General features: G+C 35.9%; 2 pseudogenes; one reads left to right on the forward strand and one right to left on the reverse strand.

Moving 5' to 3' along the window:
- Nucleotides 1-8,696: 8,696 nt before the first annotated feature.
- LOC148943747 (uncharacterized) lies at nucleotides 8,697-10,130 on the forward strand (annotated as a pseudogene).
- Nucleotides 10,131-15,142: 5,012 nt separating this feature from the next.
- On the reverse strand, nucleotides 15,143-15,316 carry LOC148943748 (U1 spliceosomal RNA; annotated as a pseudogene).
- Nucleotides 15,317-17,519: the final 2,203 nt, after the last annotated feature.

Raw genomic sequence — 17,519 nt, forward strand, 5'->3', positions numbered from 1 at the left:
CAAAATAGAAATTTTTCACAGAAAAGTAAAGGCCATTTTAAACTTAAGATTAGCAGATACAAATACCTGTTAAAATTCAAACTCAAAACACCCAGAAATTACTATTGAAGAATAAATGAAACCCAAAACGAATAAAAATTAAATAAACAATCATAGCAAAAAAAAACATAAAAGTAATAATATAAATGAATAAATAAATATTAAAGCGAGTAATGCTTAGATTGAATATCCAAATCAAGCTTAATCTATTCATGTTTAATTGATATTTAATCATCTATCGATATTTAAGCCGGATTAAATTTGGAATAAATTACTGTGGATTGCAGTGACCGTCAGTTTCGAAATAAGTGAAATAATAAATTAATATTTACGGATTTTTTTATCATTTGGATATATTTACTCACTCATATAAGGTCATCTATTATTTTGCTATCTTTTTGATTTGATAATCTGATTATAATTCAATTTTGCTAATAAGCGAGCAGAAGAGGGGAGTTTCTTGTCGCAAGGGCCGTTGTACCTGCCGGGAGTGTTACTCCCTTAAACTGCGGGGATCTGGTAGTAGGAAACTACGCTTCCTTCGCTTATTGGTATCTGGTTCTTATGATATGTATAGTGAATAATGAATAATGGACTTGTTTTTTCGCCGGTTTTAAATTTTTTGCAATTTAACCGTGATAATGGAGTGAATGAAAACGAAATACTTAAATTTGCAAAGGAATTTTTCTAGACTTGCCGAGTGTAATCGAAGCTAAAAAAACTCCTCTACAATGCGGCTGTACCTGGGACTGAGCTTCCGAGAAGACAGGGGCCGAAGTCTTTGAAAAGCCATTTGAAGGATATGTTAAGTATATTCGAGAATTGTGACGATGAAGACATATACCTACCGATGTTTGTAATTCGTTCTCCAAATGATGTAACTGTCATCTCTGCTTTGGTTTATTCGACTTTGAACGCGAAATTGAATAGAATAGAACACTTCATAAAGACTGTTTCAAATAAATTCGATTTGTATGATAATCACTTTCCACCACTGCCTGCCTGTGCGACGCCGTCAACTGACTCTCACGCCAATGTTGTTGTCTCTAAAGTGCCGCAAACACTAAATGGCCCGATAAAACGCAAAGAAGTGCTCGATAAAGTGAGCTGTCATGATGCAGTTACCAAGCTGAGTTTGCGAGGTGACAAATGGCTACTCAATGCTAAAAAATCTGCTGCTGAAGAATTCAAAGACTTTATTTCAGTGATTTTAGCAGAATCTCCATCCAAGGTGATCACTAAGCGGTTTTTTTGGGATAGTCAGAGGAATATCGAAGGACTTAGACCTCTCATTCTTTCAAGGATAACCTGGTGTGGTGGAAGCTATGCGGCTCGGTGACACTGGCACGGTTAAGCTTGAGTTTTCTGACTCCATGTCAAAAGCCAAGGCTATGCAAAATGGTGTTAAACTTGGATATGAATATTTATCTGTGAAAGAATATCTGTCGGCACCTCGGTGCTGTCTAAAATGCCGTTCGCCAGACCATAGAGTAGCTGATTGTGCAAGTTTGGTTGCGATGTGTGCACGCTGTACGGGCCCTCATATTTCCACCAAGGATTCTCTCTGCCAGCTTGATGCAAGATGTGCAAATTGTGGTGAAAATTCTGCCTCCTTTAGTCTTAGATGCAAAATGGTGAGAGACATCATTGCCAAGACGAAATGATTGTATCTATTGCAATTGGTTCGGCTTGATATAAATGGCATTCGTTTAAAGGAGTATATGGTTGATGAATTCTGTGACTAGTTTGATATAGTATGCCTTCAAGAACACCTCCTAACTTCTACTAGTATTAACGTGTTAAAAAGAAGTCGTAATCAACTAATGCTGAGGTCACTTTTGGTAGACCTTCTGGAGGTCTCGCGTGCATTGTTAAGAATAACCTGAGTTTGTTCTCTCCAGTGTGTTTTCACAGTGATAAATTCATCCTTGTAGTTCGGTTTGGTGGTACTGTTCGGATAAATTTGTATCTCTCGTGTAACAAAAAAACTGTATCCGCCTTAAACACGTATATGAAACACTGGCCAACCACAAGGCTATTCTTGCGTCTGTTGTATAGACTGGTTATGATTTCATAGTGGCTGGTGACTTCCAACCAGTTCGATCCGATATAGTCCTTGATGCTTTTTCTGCTTATAAAATAGTCGAGAAAAGTGTTGATTATTTATATGTTCACCAATCTGGAAGTTTGCCTAATATTGACCATGTAGTTACTTCGCCAAATATTAATGTATCAATTTTTCTTGCTCATGAAGAGAATCGTGGCACTGACCACCTCCCAATTTCATTTTCTGCTTCACTAGTTGCTTTCCATTTTATTTAACCATTGACAAAAAAGTCTAAGAGACTTTAAATGAAAAACTTGAGTAGTAGAGCTAAGATTGCAATTCTTAGCACAACGTTGCCCGCGTTATGGGGTTCTATAAAAGTTCCTTACCATTTGCCTCTAGTTCTGACTGTTTCTCAAATGATAAGCAGTCTCTAAATGAATATTATGATAAAATAATTTGGTGCTTAAAACAAGCAGAGGCGACTGCTGTTCCTCTAGAAAAGATTAAGTTAAAACTAGAAAACCAGAATGGGTTTTGGACCCAGAATTAAAAGTTGTAAAGAATAAAGCTAAGTTTTGGCTACGAATATGGGTGTCTTGCGGTTGGTCAAATCGAGTTGTCTTCGATCTGAAGCAAAGTACCAAGCGTGCTTATAAAAAACGTTTAAGGCAGTTTAGGGTATCTGGTATTGATTTTCCTGCGTCGTGAAAGGAGTGGTCTCATGTTCTGAATTCGGATAAGCTTAGTAGTGATTTTTCTGAAAGTCCTATAGCAGTTCATACTTAGGTGCCGTATTATAATGATATTTTCGACAAGGTGAACCGGGAAGTTGAAAAGCTTTTTAGTAACCTTCTTGAGTCGTGTTTGCCTAATCGTATTTCTCAGAGTAATGTATTACCAGTTTCTACTGTTGATATTGGTCAAGCTACGAGGCGTAGCTTGACCGTATTAAGAACATGCAATCTAGCTCTGTTGATCAAGGCAGAATTTCTTCTTATCATCTAAAAGTAGTTTGCCCAACTTTGATAGATCACCTTCAGCTACTGTTTCAGATGTGTTTATCTACTTCTATGGTTCCCGACAGTTTTCTCTGTGGCACAGTCACTTCGGTTTTGAAGCGTGGAAAAACTTCGTCAGAGTGTAGTTCTTATCGACCAATTACTGTTTCGTGCGCTCTTAGCAAAATTTTTGAATATATTCTTCTCCCTTTCATTTCAGAAAATGTTAATTTTGATGAAAACCAATTTGGCTTTCAAAAAAGGATGGGATGTCAGCCCGCCCATCGTGTTCTAGCTTCCCTCCTGTTTCAATCTATTAATGATACATCTCGTCTTCATATCTCTGCTCTTGATCTTTCGAAAGCTTTCGATAGTATAGTCCACTCACATGCACTCTATTCCCTTTTTTCCAGCAATATTAACCTTTCTATTGTTGTTTTGTTACGATATTGGTATTCTAACTCTTTTGTTCGGGTAAAATGTAATGGAGTAGTTTCTGATTCAAAGGTGTTTCTTCGGTGTGGGGTCCGTCAAGGTGGTGTGCTTCAACTATTTTTATGTTATGTATTGCTCCTATCCTTGCCTTCTATCCTATATTGCTCCTATCCTATTCATCTTTGCCTTCGACTTTCATTTCTGATGGAATTGATGTGTCGTATCTTGCTTATGCGGACGATGTTCTCCTTGTCAGTCGTTCTAGGGCAGGGCTCTCACATTCTGTCAGCTGGATCTCAGACCAGTTCAGACGGATTGGGCTTATGTTGAATGTTGATAAGTGCGAATATACTTCATTTAATTCGAGTGTGAGTCCCCCTCTTAACTGTGGTGTTTGCTCTGTTCCCATTGTCTCTTTCGGTGCCTTGGTCTTCACATTACTAATAATTTCAAAACTCTTCGGGCTCTAACAGTTTCTAATATAAAAAAAAAATGCAGATAGGATATTCAAAAATTATTGCAAATAGAGTACAATAGAAAAACGCTTGGGAAATTATATTCTTCATTTTGTGATAATTCTATTCTTTTTTTTATCTGGTTTTCTTCCAATTCTGAAGCCTAACGATCTAAATTCTATCCGGACTTCAAATTTTCTCGGTACCTTTTGTGCCTCCCTCCGTGGTTCCGGAACCGGCATCTAATATCGCGATTCGGCATCCCTGATTTACGGGAAAAAGTGACGGTGCTTGCGGGAAAGCTTTAGTTGTCTGCAGGTCTTACTGCGCACCATAATTTACGTCGTTTTATGTAAAAAATTGTTAAGTGTGCGAGTTTTTTTTTTTTTTTTTTTTTTTTTTTTTTTTTTTTTTTTTTTGCTGAAATAATTGCTGATATTGATGCTGATATTAATTGCTGAAAGCTCATCAGTTCAAAATTTTACTGTAATTTCAATGTTCATTTTCAATATTAGGTACAAAAGAAAATATTTGTAATATAATTCATTTTCATACGTAATAGAAGAAGTCGTCGTATAGACTTCAAAAGGGGCTTATTCGATTCGACCTTAATAGCTCTAGTGCCCTTTTTAAGAGTCAAAAGTGATCTGAGGGTCACTAGCCCCCCCCCCCCCATCACGCCCTTTTTTCCCCTAATACATCCGATAGAAATTTTTAGGAAGCCATTTTGTTAAAAATAGTTCAAAGATCATATAACAAAACTCCGGGGTTGACACAACTCCCAAGGGCTCGGAGGCTGGTTTGGTAAGTTATGCCCTGGGGGCAAATATGGTTCTTATAGAAGGGATGCTCGTATAAATTTCAGAAAGGGCTCAGTTGATTGGAAATTAGACTTCGACTCCATACATATGAAGTGCCTCTGGAAAAAAAATTTCTAAAACATTGAAACCATATGGCTTTTTCGCTATGCCATAGCGTTGCCTCTTATTCTGAAAACTCCGAATGTTTGTTAGTTCTGTGGGTTAATACTTTGTCATATGACTAAGGGTCTTATGGCTTGCAATAGAAGTATATTCAACGTATTCGTTTGCTCTATATGTCTTTTAATTTGCGTTTTGTTGCAGAATATGAAGGTACCTTGACAAGTGAAACCAAAACATTCTATTTGGGATTAACGCTGGAACATCAATTACCTCTTGGAATTTCGCAAAGTTTTTCTGAATCCCCCGCTGACTCCCAGGAATGGGATAGCCGTAATGAAGGTCATTTTTGAATATATAGTGATAATTTGGTTTACAAAATAGGCCGTTTCATATTATAATTTGCAAATCTCTTTGACAGGAAAGTTAAAAGAAATATGAACATGAATTACAGTAAAGAAAATCTCTAAGTAAAATAGGAACAAATCCTCAGACATGTCAATGTGGGTCTAACTTTTCCCTTTTTTAGTCGCATCATCAACAATAATAAGGGAATGCAAGTTTTTTTATATCTTCTTGTTTCCACAAACAGAAGAAACTAATTTAAAAGATTTTTTTAATGTCACAAAACAACTGAAGGAAATTTTACAATTTTCATTACAGCCTACTGCTTTTGCTATGATCTATTAAATATTGGTTCCTTAAAACAGAAGTTTCTCAAAGATAGATAAATAGTCAAATTAAGACAAAGTCATTTACCCGTCTGACTGACTGCATTTCAAGCAACTAGCTGAAGGAAAAATGTGGTTTAGCCCTGCTTTCCAAGACTATAGTGAGTGAAAGCTTGAGATTGCTAGAACATGTTCTGGGAATGAAGGATGACAGACTGTCAAAGGCTGACTTTGTCAGTCGGCTGTGTAGGGCCAAAACGAAAAGCAACCCCATTTTTCCTCGAATGGGGAGGTTGTAAGAAAATATTTAAAGGAATTTGGAACTTCCTGGGAAGTTGTTAAGAGGAAGGTTTTGAATTTTTAAGTCTCTTTCACAGGAAAATGAATATGAATATGAATCGGACTAAAGAAAATCTCTTAAGTGGTACAGGAACAAATCCTCAGATACACCTATGTGGTTCTAACTTTTCCCCTTTTTAGTCGCACTATCAATAATAATAAGGGAATGCAAGTTCTTTATATTTTCTTGTCTATTTGAACATAAGAAAACAATTTAAAAGGTGTGTTTAAATGTCACAATACTTCCGGAGGACATTCTGAAATTACCATTACAGCCTACTGATTTTGCTATGAACTATTAAATATTGTTTTCCTAAAACAGAAGTCTCTCAAAGATATGTAAATAGCCAAATTAAGACAAAGTCATGTACCCGTCTGACTGACTGCATTTCAAGCAACTAGCTGAAGAAAAAATGTGGTTTAGCCCTGCTTTCCAGGACTATAGTGAGCGAAAGCTTGAGATTGCTAGAACATGTTCTGGGAATGAAGGATGACAGACTGTCAAAGGCTGTCTTTGTCAGCCGACTGTCTAGGGTCGAAACGAAAAGCAACCCCATTTCTCGAATGGGGAGGTTGTAAGAAAATATTTAAAGGGATTTGGAACTTCCTGGGAAGTTGTTTAGAGGAAGGTTTTGAACACATTGGGATTGAGCAGGGGTTTTCTTAGCTGTATTTGCCTCAGATGGCTTGTTACCTGTAGTGAGCTGTTAGTACTAGAAATTGAATGGAGGAATCCTAAAACAATCTTAAATTAAAATGGATCATCGAGTCAAAGTTGAAACTAATAAAAATTACCACAAACAGAATGATTTCTTTCAAGTAGTGGAGATATTCCCTATCTGCTATCCTAATTTTTTTTTTTTTAGAATTGACGGTGTTGGTCCGGGGCGGCTTTGAGGGGGGGGGGGGCAGTCGATCCCCCCCCCTTAATAATTTGGAGAAAAATTGGAGAAAACTGTTGCTCGTTTTAATCTTCAACTTCGGTCTTTACTTTGTGCACTATATTTTTTTTATTTAATGCATCCTTGTTCCTTATATAAAAAATTAAAAAAAAGAAAGAAAAAAGAAACAGGGATTACACTTCCTATTGTGTTCTACTTTAATATTTATACAAATATACCGCCGTAAAAACCTTATCATCAAGTAAATAGGATAGCCTATTTAATGGCAAAATTACAAAAGTGTGCTATACTTCCTGTTTCGCCACGTTTGGTCAGGTCAAATTGTTCCCCGGATAGGAAAGGGTCTTTTACTTCCTAAAATCTATCATTGAAATATAAGATGTCCTTGTTTTACAACATTCAAAATGGATAAGAATACACCCTCTACATCTGTAAATAATACAGACATGGGATTCCTGAAAAACAAAAAATCATTGGAAACCAAGATTTTTTCATTGAAAATCATAAAAAAAATCACCAAAAAAGAAAATAAGACTTTGAGTTTTTTACAATAATTATGTACTATTGCTAAGTTACTTAATAAAATATGTACTGTTACTAGATCGGTAAAATCGGTTGTAGCTTAGTCATAGAAGTTAGTAGGGATGAGGGGTCAGCTCCAGAAATCCTCTAATTTTTTACTTACAATATTTAAATCGAAACTTATATAACTTCAAATTCTTTTATTTGCAATTGAAACCCCTAGTGACCGCTGATTATGTCCTATTCCTTGCGTTTTGGATTCATGTATTAACCCATAAATGTAAAACTTTCTCTTTGTACAATACCATGTTAACTTTTTGCTATTTTTGCTTTTCTAAATATTTCTTTTAACCAGCTCCAAAAACAAAAATTGACATTAACGTGCCGAGGATTATTATTCGCATTTAACGCAACGCTAGTGCCATTTGCAGCTAAATGATGCAGCTAAATGACGTGATGCTATTGTCAGTTGGAATAGTGTATAGTTCAACTGTGAAATTACTGTCAAAAGTTCACCAAAGCGCAGTCCCCTTCGGAGAGAGAAAAGGTAGAGATAGATGCAAGGAGCTCCACGAAGGCTATTCATCCATATCCAAATATTTCATTTACAACTTCCTTTCCAGATTGCGAAATTTTTGAACAGCATCTTATGAACAGCTGTTCATAAGAAATAAGAATTGTCAAATTTGATAAAACCAACAAAACCAATCTACTACTTATTTGTAGCCCAGGACTATATGCAAGCTTTTGGAGTAATGGGGCAAGTTGCAATATGCATCTAAGCTGGAAGTGATTCTAAAAATCTTTAATAGTCAAATATATGAAAAGAAATTATGTTGATTTAACGAATTAATAATTTTATTTCCAAATATAATTTTAATACAGTATTATACATTTTAGAGGCGAATATAAATTACTGTCTCATTCATGTATTGGTTCATTCTCATTATATTTCTCTTTTTTTAATACCTTTTAGTAGCATTTTACAATTTTGTGTATTTAAAAATGAGAAACTTGTAGATTTTTTCTTTTCATTTTAGCGTTTTCAGGATCATAATGTCAATATTAAATTGCTATTGAAAACATAAAAAAATTACTACCTATGTACTATCTGTTTCAGCCCTACTCTGTAGGGCTGAAACAATTAATATTCTAATTTTATGAACTGAAGCTAGTTTGAAGCATTTCCCTCGTTCTAATTTAATTTAGGATCGAACTTGATCCGCATTTTATCTGATAGCTTAAAAACCTGAAAAGACTGAGGAGACAATGTAGATCCTAAACATGCATGACTTCTGAAACGCTCACTTTTTATTTATAATTTTTATGCTAACTTTAATTTGTTTGTCTCTTAATTCAGAGATAATGATTTCTACTCTGAGCGATTCTGATGATATAATTCAGCCGGAACTCTTAGGTCCAACACTAATTGTTGTCGTGAAATGGCTGGAAGAGAAGGCTATAGAAGAATTAACCGCTGGGATCTGGCTTTGTGACTCTTGTGGGAAAATAGAGAAATCATTTTTGATTCTAGATCTTCATTTTGACACTGGCTGTGAAACAATTGTCCGGAGAAAGTGTGATATTTGCCCTGCAGTAGTTCATGAATATAGAGAGTTTGTTCCACAGTTTATGGAACACCAAATGGGAGAAAGAGGACAATGCCCTATTTGTTTGTGTGAATTTATTGGGGATATTAGACAACATCTACTTATGGAAGGTCATTTTTCACCAAATTTGTCTGAACTCGATCTACAGAACAATGTATTGCTAGTTGTTCCACAGGATCCTTCCACTAGCGGTTTCTCAAGTTCCTATAAATCAGAAGCGAAAAGCTTAAAAGGTCAGGAAATGTTTTCTAATAGTCACTTGCACAGTAAAAACTGCAGAAAACTAGAAAGACATCCTAGAACAAATACTAGGAAAAAACTAAATAAATGCGATGTAGGCCAGAAACGCTTTTCTCATTCAAGGAATTTGATTGGGCATCAAAGAGAGCATACAGGTTTAATACTGTTCATATGTGACCTATGTAAGAAAGGTTTTTATCTATCTCACCTTTTGAACGGGCATAAAAAAGTACATACAGGTGAAATGCCGTTTAAATGTGATGTATGTAACAAAGGTTTTTCTCAATCTAGCCATTTGTATAGCCACAAGAGAACACATACAGGGGAAAAACCAGATAAATGTGATGTATGTAACAAAGGCTTTTCTCGATCAGGCCATTTGATTACACACCAGAGAACACACACAGGTGAAAAACCGTATAAATGTGACGTATGTAACAAAGGTTTTTCTCAATCAAGCAGTTTGATTTTGCACCAAAGAGTTCATACGGGTAAAAAACCGTTTAAATGTGACGTATGTAACAAAGGCTTTTCTACTTCAAGCAGTTTGAATATTCACCAAAGAGTGCATACAGGTGAAAAACTGTTTAAATGTGACGTATGTAACAAATTCTTTTCTCGATCAAGCGGTTTGTGCAAAAATTTGTTCACCAGAGAGTGCATACTGGTGAAAAACCGTATAAATGTGACGTATGCAATAAATGTTTTCCTAAGTCACACAGTTTGATTATTCACCATAGAGTGCACACTGATAAAATGCTGCACAAGTGTCACGTATGCAACAATGGCTTTCCTACATCAAACAATTTGATTGTGCACCAAAGAGTTCATACCGGGGAAAAAACGTATAAATGTATCGTATGTAACAAATTTTTTTCTCAATCACACCATTTGAACAAACATAAAAAATGCAAAACCGTTTAAATGTGATCGTTTAAATGTGATTTAAATGTGTAACGAATGCTTTTCTGAATGCGGCAATTTGATTAAGCACCAGAGAATACACACAGGTAAAAAACCGTTCAAATGTATAAAACACTGCATACTGCTAAAAAACCCTTCAAACGTTTTGAAAGAAGAAATTTTCTCGAGTACTTGAATGTCAATCATGTATTTCATACATATGAGAAGAAAAAGTAAATTTTGAGGTGTGTTGTCTGGATGAGGTTTGAGGTTTGAAATGTGTGCAAGTATCTGCTGTTTTCAATGTGGATTTTGCTTTCGTATATGTCCTATTGGATATTCAATAGGACAGTAGTTTTTAAGCCTTGGGGTTTTCCTGATTACCCTCATACTTGAAAACATGCAATTTCCGGTTAAATGAACCTTGTTGGAAGTATTTATGTCAAATGCTTCCATACGAAGAGGCCTCATTGAAGAAATGGTAATACATAGTTCAATTCCCTCTTTAATTAGCTCCGCTATTGTTCTGCCTGTCATAAATTTGACAAATTCGAAACAAGGTCAATTATGATTCATTGAGTATGGGTCTCAGCTAAATTTTCAAGTTTATTTTGACCCAAGCTTAAACGTTCCTAAATTAAATCGCTTCTTTACTGTGATTAAATAAAAAAAAAAGTTTTCTTAACTGAAAGTAAGGAGCGTCATTAAAACTTAAAACAAACAGAAATTATTCCTTATATGAAAGGGACTGTCCCCTCCTCAACGCCTCGCTCTTTACTCTAAAGTTTTTTATTGTTTTTAAAATTAGAGTTGTGAAAAAGAGTCAAGCTTTAGCGTAAAGAGCGGGGCGTTGAAGAAAGGACAGCCCCTTTCATATACGGAATAATTTCTGTGTGTTTTAAGTTTTAATGTCGCTCCTTACTTTCAGTTAAAAAACTTCTTTTTTTGTATTTAATTTCTGAACGTTTTTCCATTAATGCAGGTTCGATTTTGGCTCGCCGTACATGAAAAATTAACACATTGAAACAGTGTTTCAATTTTAGTAAACAGTGAAACTTTAGCGCAAAGAGTAATTTGTTGAGGAGGGGGCAACCCTTCATATATGGCATAATTTCTGTTCGTTTTTCAAATACTACCGGTAAATCTGCTCATCCTCTGTTAAATATACCTCTGCCCCTCACGGAAAGCTGCTCCATGAAAAATATCCTCCAGCGTAAAGTGTACCCCCTCCCCGTCAAATTCCCTCCAGACAGTTCCTTCCTCGCTGAGAGCCCCCCCCCTCTCTGTAAAATTGCTTGGGGAAGATTCACCCCAAAAAATCACCTTAGTATTTTTTCATTGGAATAAGACTAATCTCTAATTGATTTCTAGATCACTCCAGAAATGCCCCTTTCCGTGGAAATCATTTTCCAGAAAACACAATGCGCGGGAAAAAGCCCCTGGAACATCTCCGTATAAAAAAATTTGGCTTTGAGAATGTAAGACAATTAAAAAGTATTTTGTATAGTAATTCTGTCAAAAGCCCCCAGTGTAACATTTCCCCCTAGAACATTCACTCCCCAGAAATTTTCCTCTCCAGGGAAAAATATTCCCTTAGAAATCCCCCCCCAAGCATAACCGCACCCCCCCCCTACCCCGCAAAAAAATGGCTGTATACTTCCCAATAAAACAATGGGCATTGTTCAGAACTTGCACCCCTTCTCCCGGGGACTGTGGGGAGTTATTTTACGCCTAAAGACATAGTTATTAGATTTTTTGACTATGCTGAACAAAATGGCTATCTCATATTTTTATCCGGTAACTTTGGGAAAAATGAGGGTGGGAGGGGGTCTAGTGGCCCTCAATTTTTTGGTCTCATGACCCCTTTCATGATATTCTAAGACCACTGGGTCGATGTGATCACCCCTGGGAAGGAAAAATAAATAAATTAACACGTATCCGTGATCCTTCGTCTGGTAAAAAATACAAAATTCCACATTTTTGCATATAGGAGCTTGAAACTTCTACTGTAGGGTTATCTGTTACGTTGAATCTGATTGTGTGATTTTCATTAAGATTCAATAACTTTTAGGGGGTGTCTTACCCCTTTTTAAAAAAAGATATCCTTAAACGTTAGTTAAACGGTAAACGTTAGTAAGCAGATCTGAAACAGAAAAAACCTAACCCAACAGATAAACTTTCACCCCTCTCTCACACACCTAACTTAAAAATTGAAGTGCCATTGTCCTGCTCTCCTTCCTTTCCAGGAGAGTGTTTGAGATTTTACAGATTTCCCCAAAATCCCTTACTGTGGTATTGAAGAAATTCTTTTTGATAACCTAGATACATATGATTTTGTATATTTTTGACACTCCCCGAATCAAAACTATTTTCCCAAATAAACTTTTCTCCTGCCTTGCAATACTCCCTGAAAGTTTCAACTGGATCACTAAAACAATTCTGAATGTTTTGCAAATTATTTAGAAAATTAGCTGCAGATAGCGTTTTTTAATTCACTAAGGTTCACTTTTCGTTTCTAGGGTATACTCTTGGGCAGTGGGCGTTGTTCCTGAGGCTTTGAGGTCTATCCAGGAGACATATTTATTAGACTTTTTGACGTTGATGAAAGAAATCGGTAGATTAAAACCTTGACCAGATATCATTGGGGTATTTACAAGAGACGTGAGAGGCAAGCTAGCCCAAAATTAATTTTAGCCATTAAAGAGGGCACTCGAAGTTATAGTTTCCGATCAAATAACTCTACCTCCAAATATGCAAAATCACATCTATTCACATTGGCAGGGAAAGATTTTTTGGGCATTCGTTGGTCCGTATTAGCGAGACCAATTTTTTTCTTCTGTTTCAGATCTGCTTACTAACGTTTAAGGATATCTTTAATTTTTAATATCAACGAAAGAGTTATTCAATTAAAATCACTTTTAACTGACAGTTTCAATTTGCTTTTAAACGTTAAAAGGGCGTTCAGAACCTATGGTTGAAATTGGTAATGAAAAAAATTGAAAGCACTTTACTATATCAAAAATTTTGAAACCATGACAACCTCTGCGGCAGATTCGATCACAATAAGGATATTGACTACTATTTCAAACCTGTAGTAAAACAAATATCTTAATGATACAACAAATTCGAAAATGCTTCTTTTTGAGAATCTAGCCTGGATAGACAAAAACAAAGGAGAAGTTATGCATAAATACATAACCAAGCACATTTTCACCTGGGTACATAAGTTTCCCTACATCCTTTTTTCGCGAGGCATTGCTTTGAAGTTTCTGCCAGTTTTACGATTATGATCGGTCAAACGTTTATCAATATTTACCAACGTTTCCGAACAAGATTCAGAGATGTCGAGCCATTTTAAGAAGATTTTGTCTTTGACACGGTTAAGCGTTCGATAGGAAACTGAGGTCTCACATTAAGAATGAAAAAAAAATACCGATATATTTTTAGTCTAAATTTACGTTGTTTTCTCTTAACTTTTTTTGCTTGCAGTAGCTGCAACCCAAATGAGAAAGCTGCACAAAGGACACATCTTCAGCCCATGTATTCCTGAAAACAGCTTTATCAGCAGTTTGCAAAAATAAAAGAGATATTTTTCTTTTTTTCAGAATAATAATATTTGTAGGAAAAGATCCCACTTTTTGTTTGTTTTAAGGAGCTCAAGACCATATGTTTTTACTTATTTTCTGTTGATTCTGCTGCCCTAGGTTCATATTTTATTTGGCTACATACCATGTGAAACTACATACCAACGATAGGTCTTTCCCATTAAAAATTGAATTCAATATTTTTTCCAATTTTCATAGATATGAATTGAATTCAATAAATAAATATGGTTATGAAGTTTCCGCTCAACCAACTTAAAAAATGAAAGTCCATTTTAACTGTCCTTGGTCCCTGTAGTCAGTTTGACACAAAAAAGCAAACAATTAAAATACTTAAAAAGCCAAAGCGAGGCTGATTTTCAGCCAGTGGAAAAGAAGCATCAAAAATGCAAGACAGATTTTTGAAAAAAGTATACTTAAAACAAAAACTAAGTTTTGAAACAAACTGTATCATAACATAAAAATGGCTTTTCACATGTCCCTTCGTTGTTTCTTTTCTAACAACATTGAAGATTTAAAAAGTTCGGTTTTGCTCACATCTCCTATATACCAAACACAAGAGTAAAATGGGTGAATGCACGGTAAAATTCTAGGTGGAGGGACTTTTGCTATCTTAGAAATAGTTAGGTTATGGGAAGGAAACTTTCAGGAGTACATCTTAACTTCGAAAATAAAATCTTAAAATAACTTGAAATCCAATTCACGTCATTAGCGTTGTGTTTTAAAAACCTAAGTTTGAGGGAAAGCAGACCAACAAAAATTATCCAAAATTTCTAGGCTATTTCGGAAGCCTTAGAAATAGTAAAACAGTTAAAATGGAAGCTAGAATGCACCTTCCTGGGGCATGATTTAGGGCTTGAGTTCATTCCTGATAGTTCGACTCTCCTAGTGCAACTATTTTCCAAGATAGTCAAAAGCCCCTCAGCTAGAATCATCTGCTTATTATAGTAGTTTATGACTAGAAATAAGTATATAGCCCCACCTAATTAGGCGTTAGGATGTGAATATAGGCTTAAATATAGATAATATATTTTCTGGGCCTGCAACAAATTTCGTAGATCCAAAGATTCCAAATACCGCGTGTCGTTGATCCCGCGATTGCCGTCTATTACATTTTCTTCTGTACAAATATAGGTAGCACGGCTTTTGGTCATCTCCCCTGACCGGCTATTTTGATATGCAGTAAATTCCCCATCCACTGACAATTGAGTCTATTTAATAGCATTTTTATGAGAATTTGCCTCTTTGTTTTAAAAAGCTGTTACGTAAACAAAAATTTAATAATAAAATCACTAGAATAATGTAAAATCACCAAACAAAAAAATCACCAAATTTGGAGATAAATCACCATCGGTGGCAACCCTGTTAACGACATTAAATGTATTCTTTTTCTTTCAATTACTAAATATGTGACACATAAAAGGGGTCCAAAGGACTAAACTTTTCAGTGTGTGGACAGGGGCCCGCACTAAAGCAGTCTCCCACTACCAATAACTATGCTGTTGAGTTACCCCCATTTGAGGTAATCATAGGGGTCAGCCAATCCAAAGTGCAATGGTCAATTGCTAAGGCCTCATTCTGGGAGCTTCTCCTTTATGATCAAGGCAGCTCTCCAGCCACAGATAAGTATCAGTGTTACCACTCGACCGATACCAAAAAGCGGTGTCGGTCGATGGAAAAGCGGTGTTTTTGCGGTTTCCTTTCTACCGAAACACGGTATAATTTATGGTATATTTTGATACCCGTAATGCAAATACGTCATCACTAATTTCAACAAAAAACTTATTTTTTAAATGCAATTAATTCCTTCCTACTTTTCTAGCAAGTGAACACTTTTCTTTATTATATTTTTTTAAATGGTGGATTTTGCCATGAAGTTTAATCTAGAAAAATAGAATACAAATTAAATTAGACATCCCCCAGATACCCACCCCATGAATAAAAGGGAAAAATAATCCCCAATGACAAATTCATATCATTTTCCCACTTTCTGGCACTCTCGCCCGTTCTTCATCACTAATAGCTCGTCCAGACCACCCGTTCTCTAGAAATAATTAAAAAGACTTTTTCCACAAATTAAGTTTTTCAAAGAAAAGTAAAGAACTCCATTAGACAAAAAATGAGCAAAAATAAAATCAAATAATCTCCCAGGCGTGAAACTACCACAAATCAGCATAAATGTTTATACTTTTATAAAATATAAATGTTTTTACTTTTATAACTTTAATAAATCAAATAATATTAACATTTTGATTACTAAATATCAGTATATGTATATTAAACTGACAATGCACATTCATTTGTATTTTGTCAGTAAAGTGCAAATTTTGTTCTGGCCTTGGGAAGGCATAGGGGCTTTGCGCCCCACCAATTGAATGAGTCCTTTTTGAAGTTTCTACGACAACTTCTTCGATAAAAAGTGCCCTACTCTAAAGAAAAAAATTAATAAATTATACTGTGCGCAAAAATCATTCTTATGTGCCTCCATAGCATAACTTAAAACCTTTGGAATGCAGGCTGTGGGAGATTGTTCTCCTCTTTACTTAGTCTCCGTTTCTTGTCTCAATCTCGAGTGTCCCCGTTCTTTACTTAGGCAGCGCGATCGTGATTTATGCAACAACTTTCTATGTAAACCTTTTATGCCCCCAGGGCATAACTTACAACCCTTGCGCTGAGGGCTCTGAGGGGGTTGTCATCCTAAAAGACCGAATTTCCAGAATGTTCAACTACGTTGAACAAAATGGATATCTCAAAATTTTGATTGGATGTGTTGGAAAATGGTGGGCGTGAGTGGGGCGTTAGTCGCTATCCAATCACTTTCAACTATTGAAAAAGACACTAGCCCTTTCAATTTCTATTTGAATGAGCTCTTTTGAAGTTTCTACGACAGCGCTTTCAATAAAAACTTTATATGCCCCAAGGCAAACTTACAACCCTTGCACTGAGGGGGTTATCATCCTAAAAGACCTAATGTCCAGAACTTTCAACTACGTTGAACAAAATGGATGTCTCAAAATTTTAATTTGATGTGTTGGGAATATGGTGGGCGTGAGAGGGCCGTTAGTCGCTATCCAATCACTTTCAACTATTAAAAAAGGCACTAGCCCTTTCAATTTCCAATTGAATGAGCCCTTTTGAAGTTTTTACGACAACGCTTTCAATAAATACTTTATATGCCCCCAGGGCATGACTTACAACCCTTGCCCTGAGCGCTGTGGGGGGAGGGGTTGTCATCATTAAAGACCTATTTTCCAAAACTTTCAACTACGTTGAATAAAATGACTATCTAAAAATTTTGATTGGATGTGCTAGGGGAAAAGGTGGGCGTGAGAGGGGGGTTAGTTGCCTTCAAATAACTGTTGCTTATTAAAAAGGCTACTATCCCTTTGAATTCCAAATTGAATGAGCGGTTTTTCAAGTTACTACGACAAAGATCTCAATAAAAAACTTTCTATGTCCCCAGGGTCAAACTTATAACTCGTGTCCTAAAGGTTGTGGGGGAGCATCCTCCTCAAAAATATGTTTTCTATCTGGAAATCAACTATGCTGAAGAAAATAGCTGTCTCAAAATTTTTATTGGATGTTTTTGGGGAAATGATGGGTGTGGGGGGCTAGTTGCCCTCCAATCACTTTCGACTGTTAAAACGGGCACTAGCCCTTTGAATTTCCAATCGAATGAGCTTTTTTTGAAGTTTCTACGACAACACCTTCTTTAAAAACCTTATATGCCCCCATGGCATAACTTAAAAGGGGGAGTGTCCTCCTCAAAAACATATTTTCTATCTGGAAATCAACTACGCTGAACAAAATGGCTATCTCAAAATTTTGATTGG

This window comes from Artemia sp. Qi Xiang Cuo, chromosome 15, assembly GCF_049724085.1.
Source record: "Artemia sp. Qi Xiang Cuo chromosome 15, ASM4972408v1, whole genome shotgun sequence".
Classification (NCBI taxonomy): Eukaryota; Metazoa; Arthropoda; class Branchiopoda; order Anostraca; family Artemiidae; genus Artemia; species Artemia sp. Qi Xiang Cuo.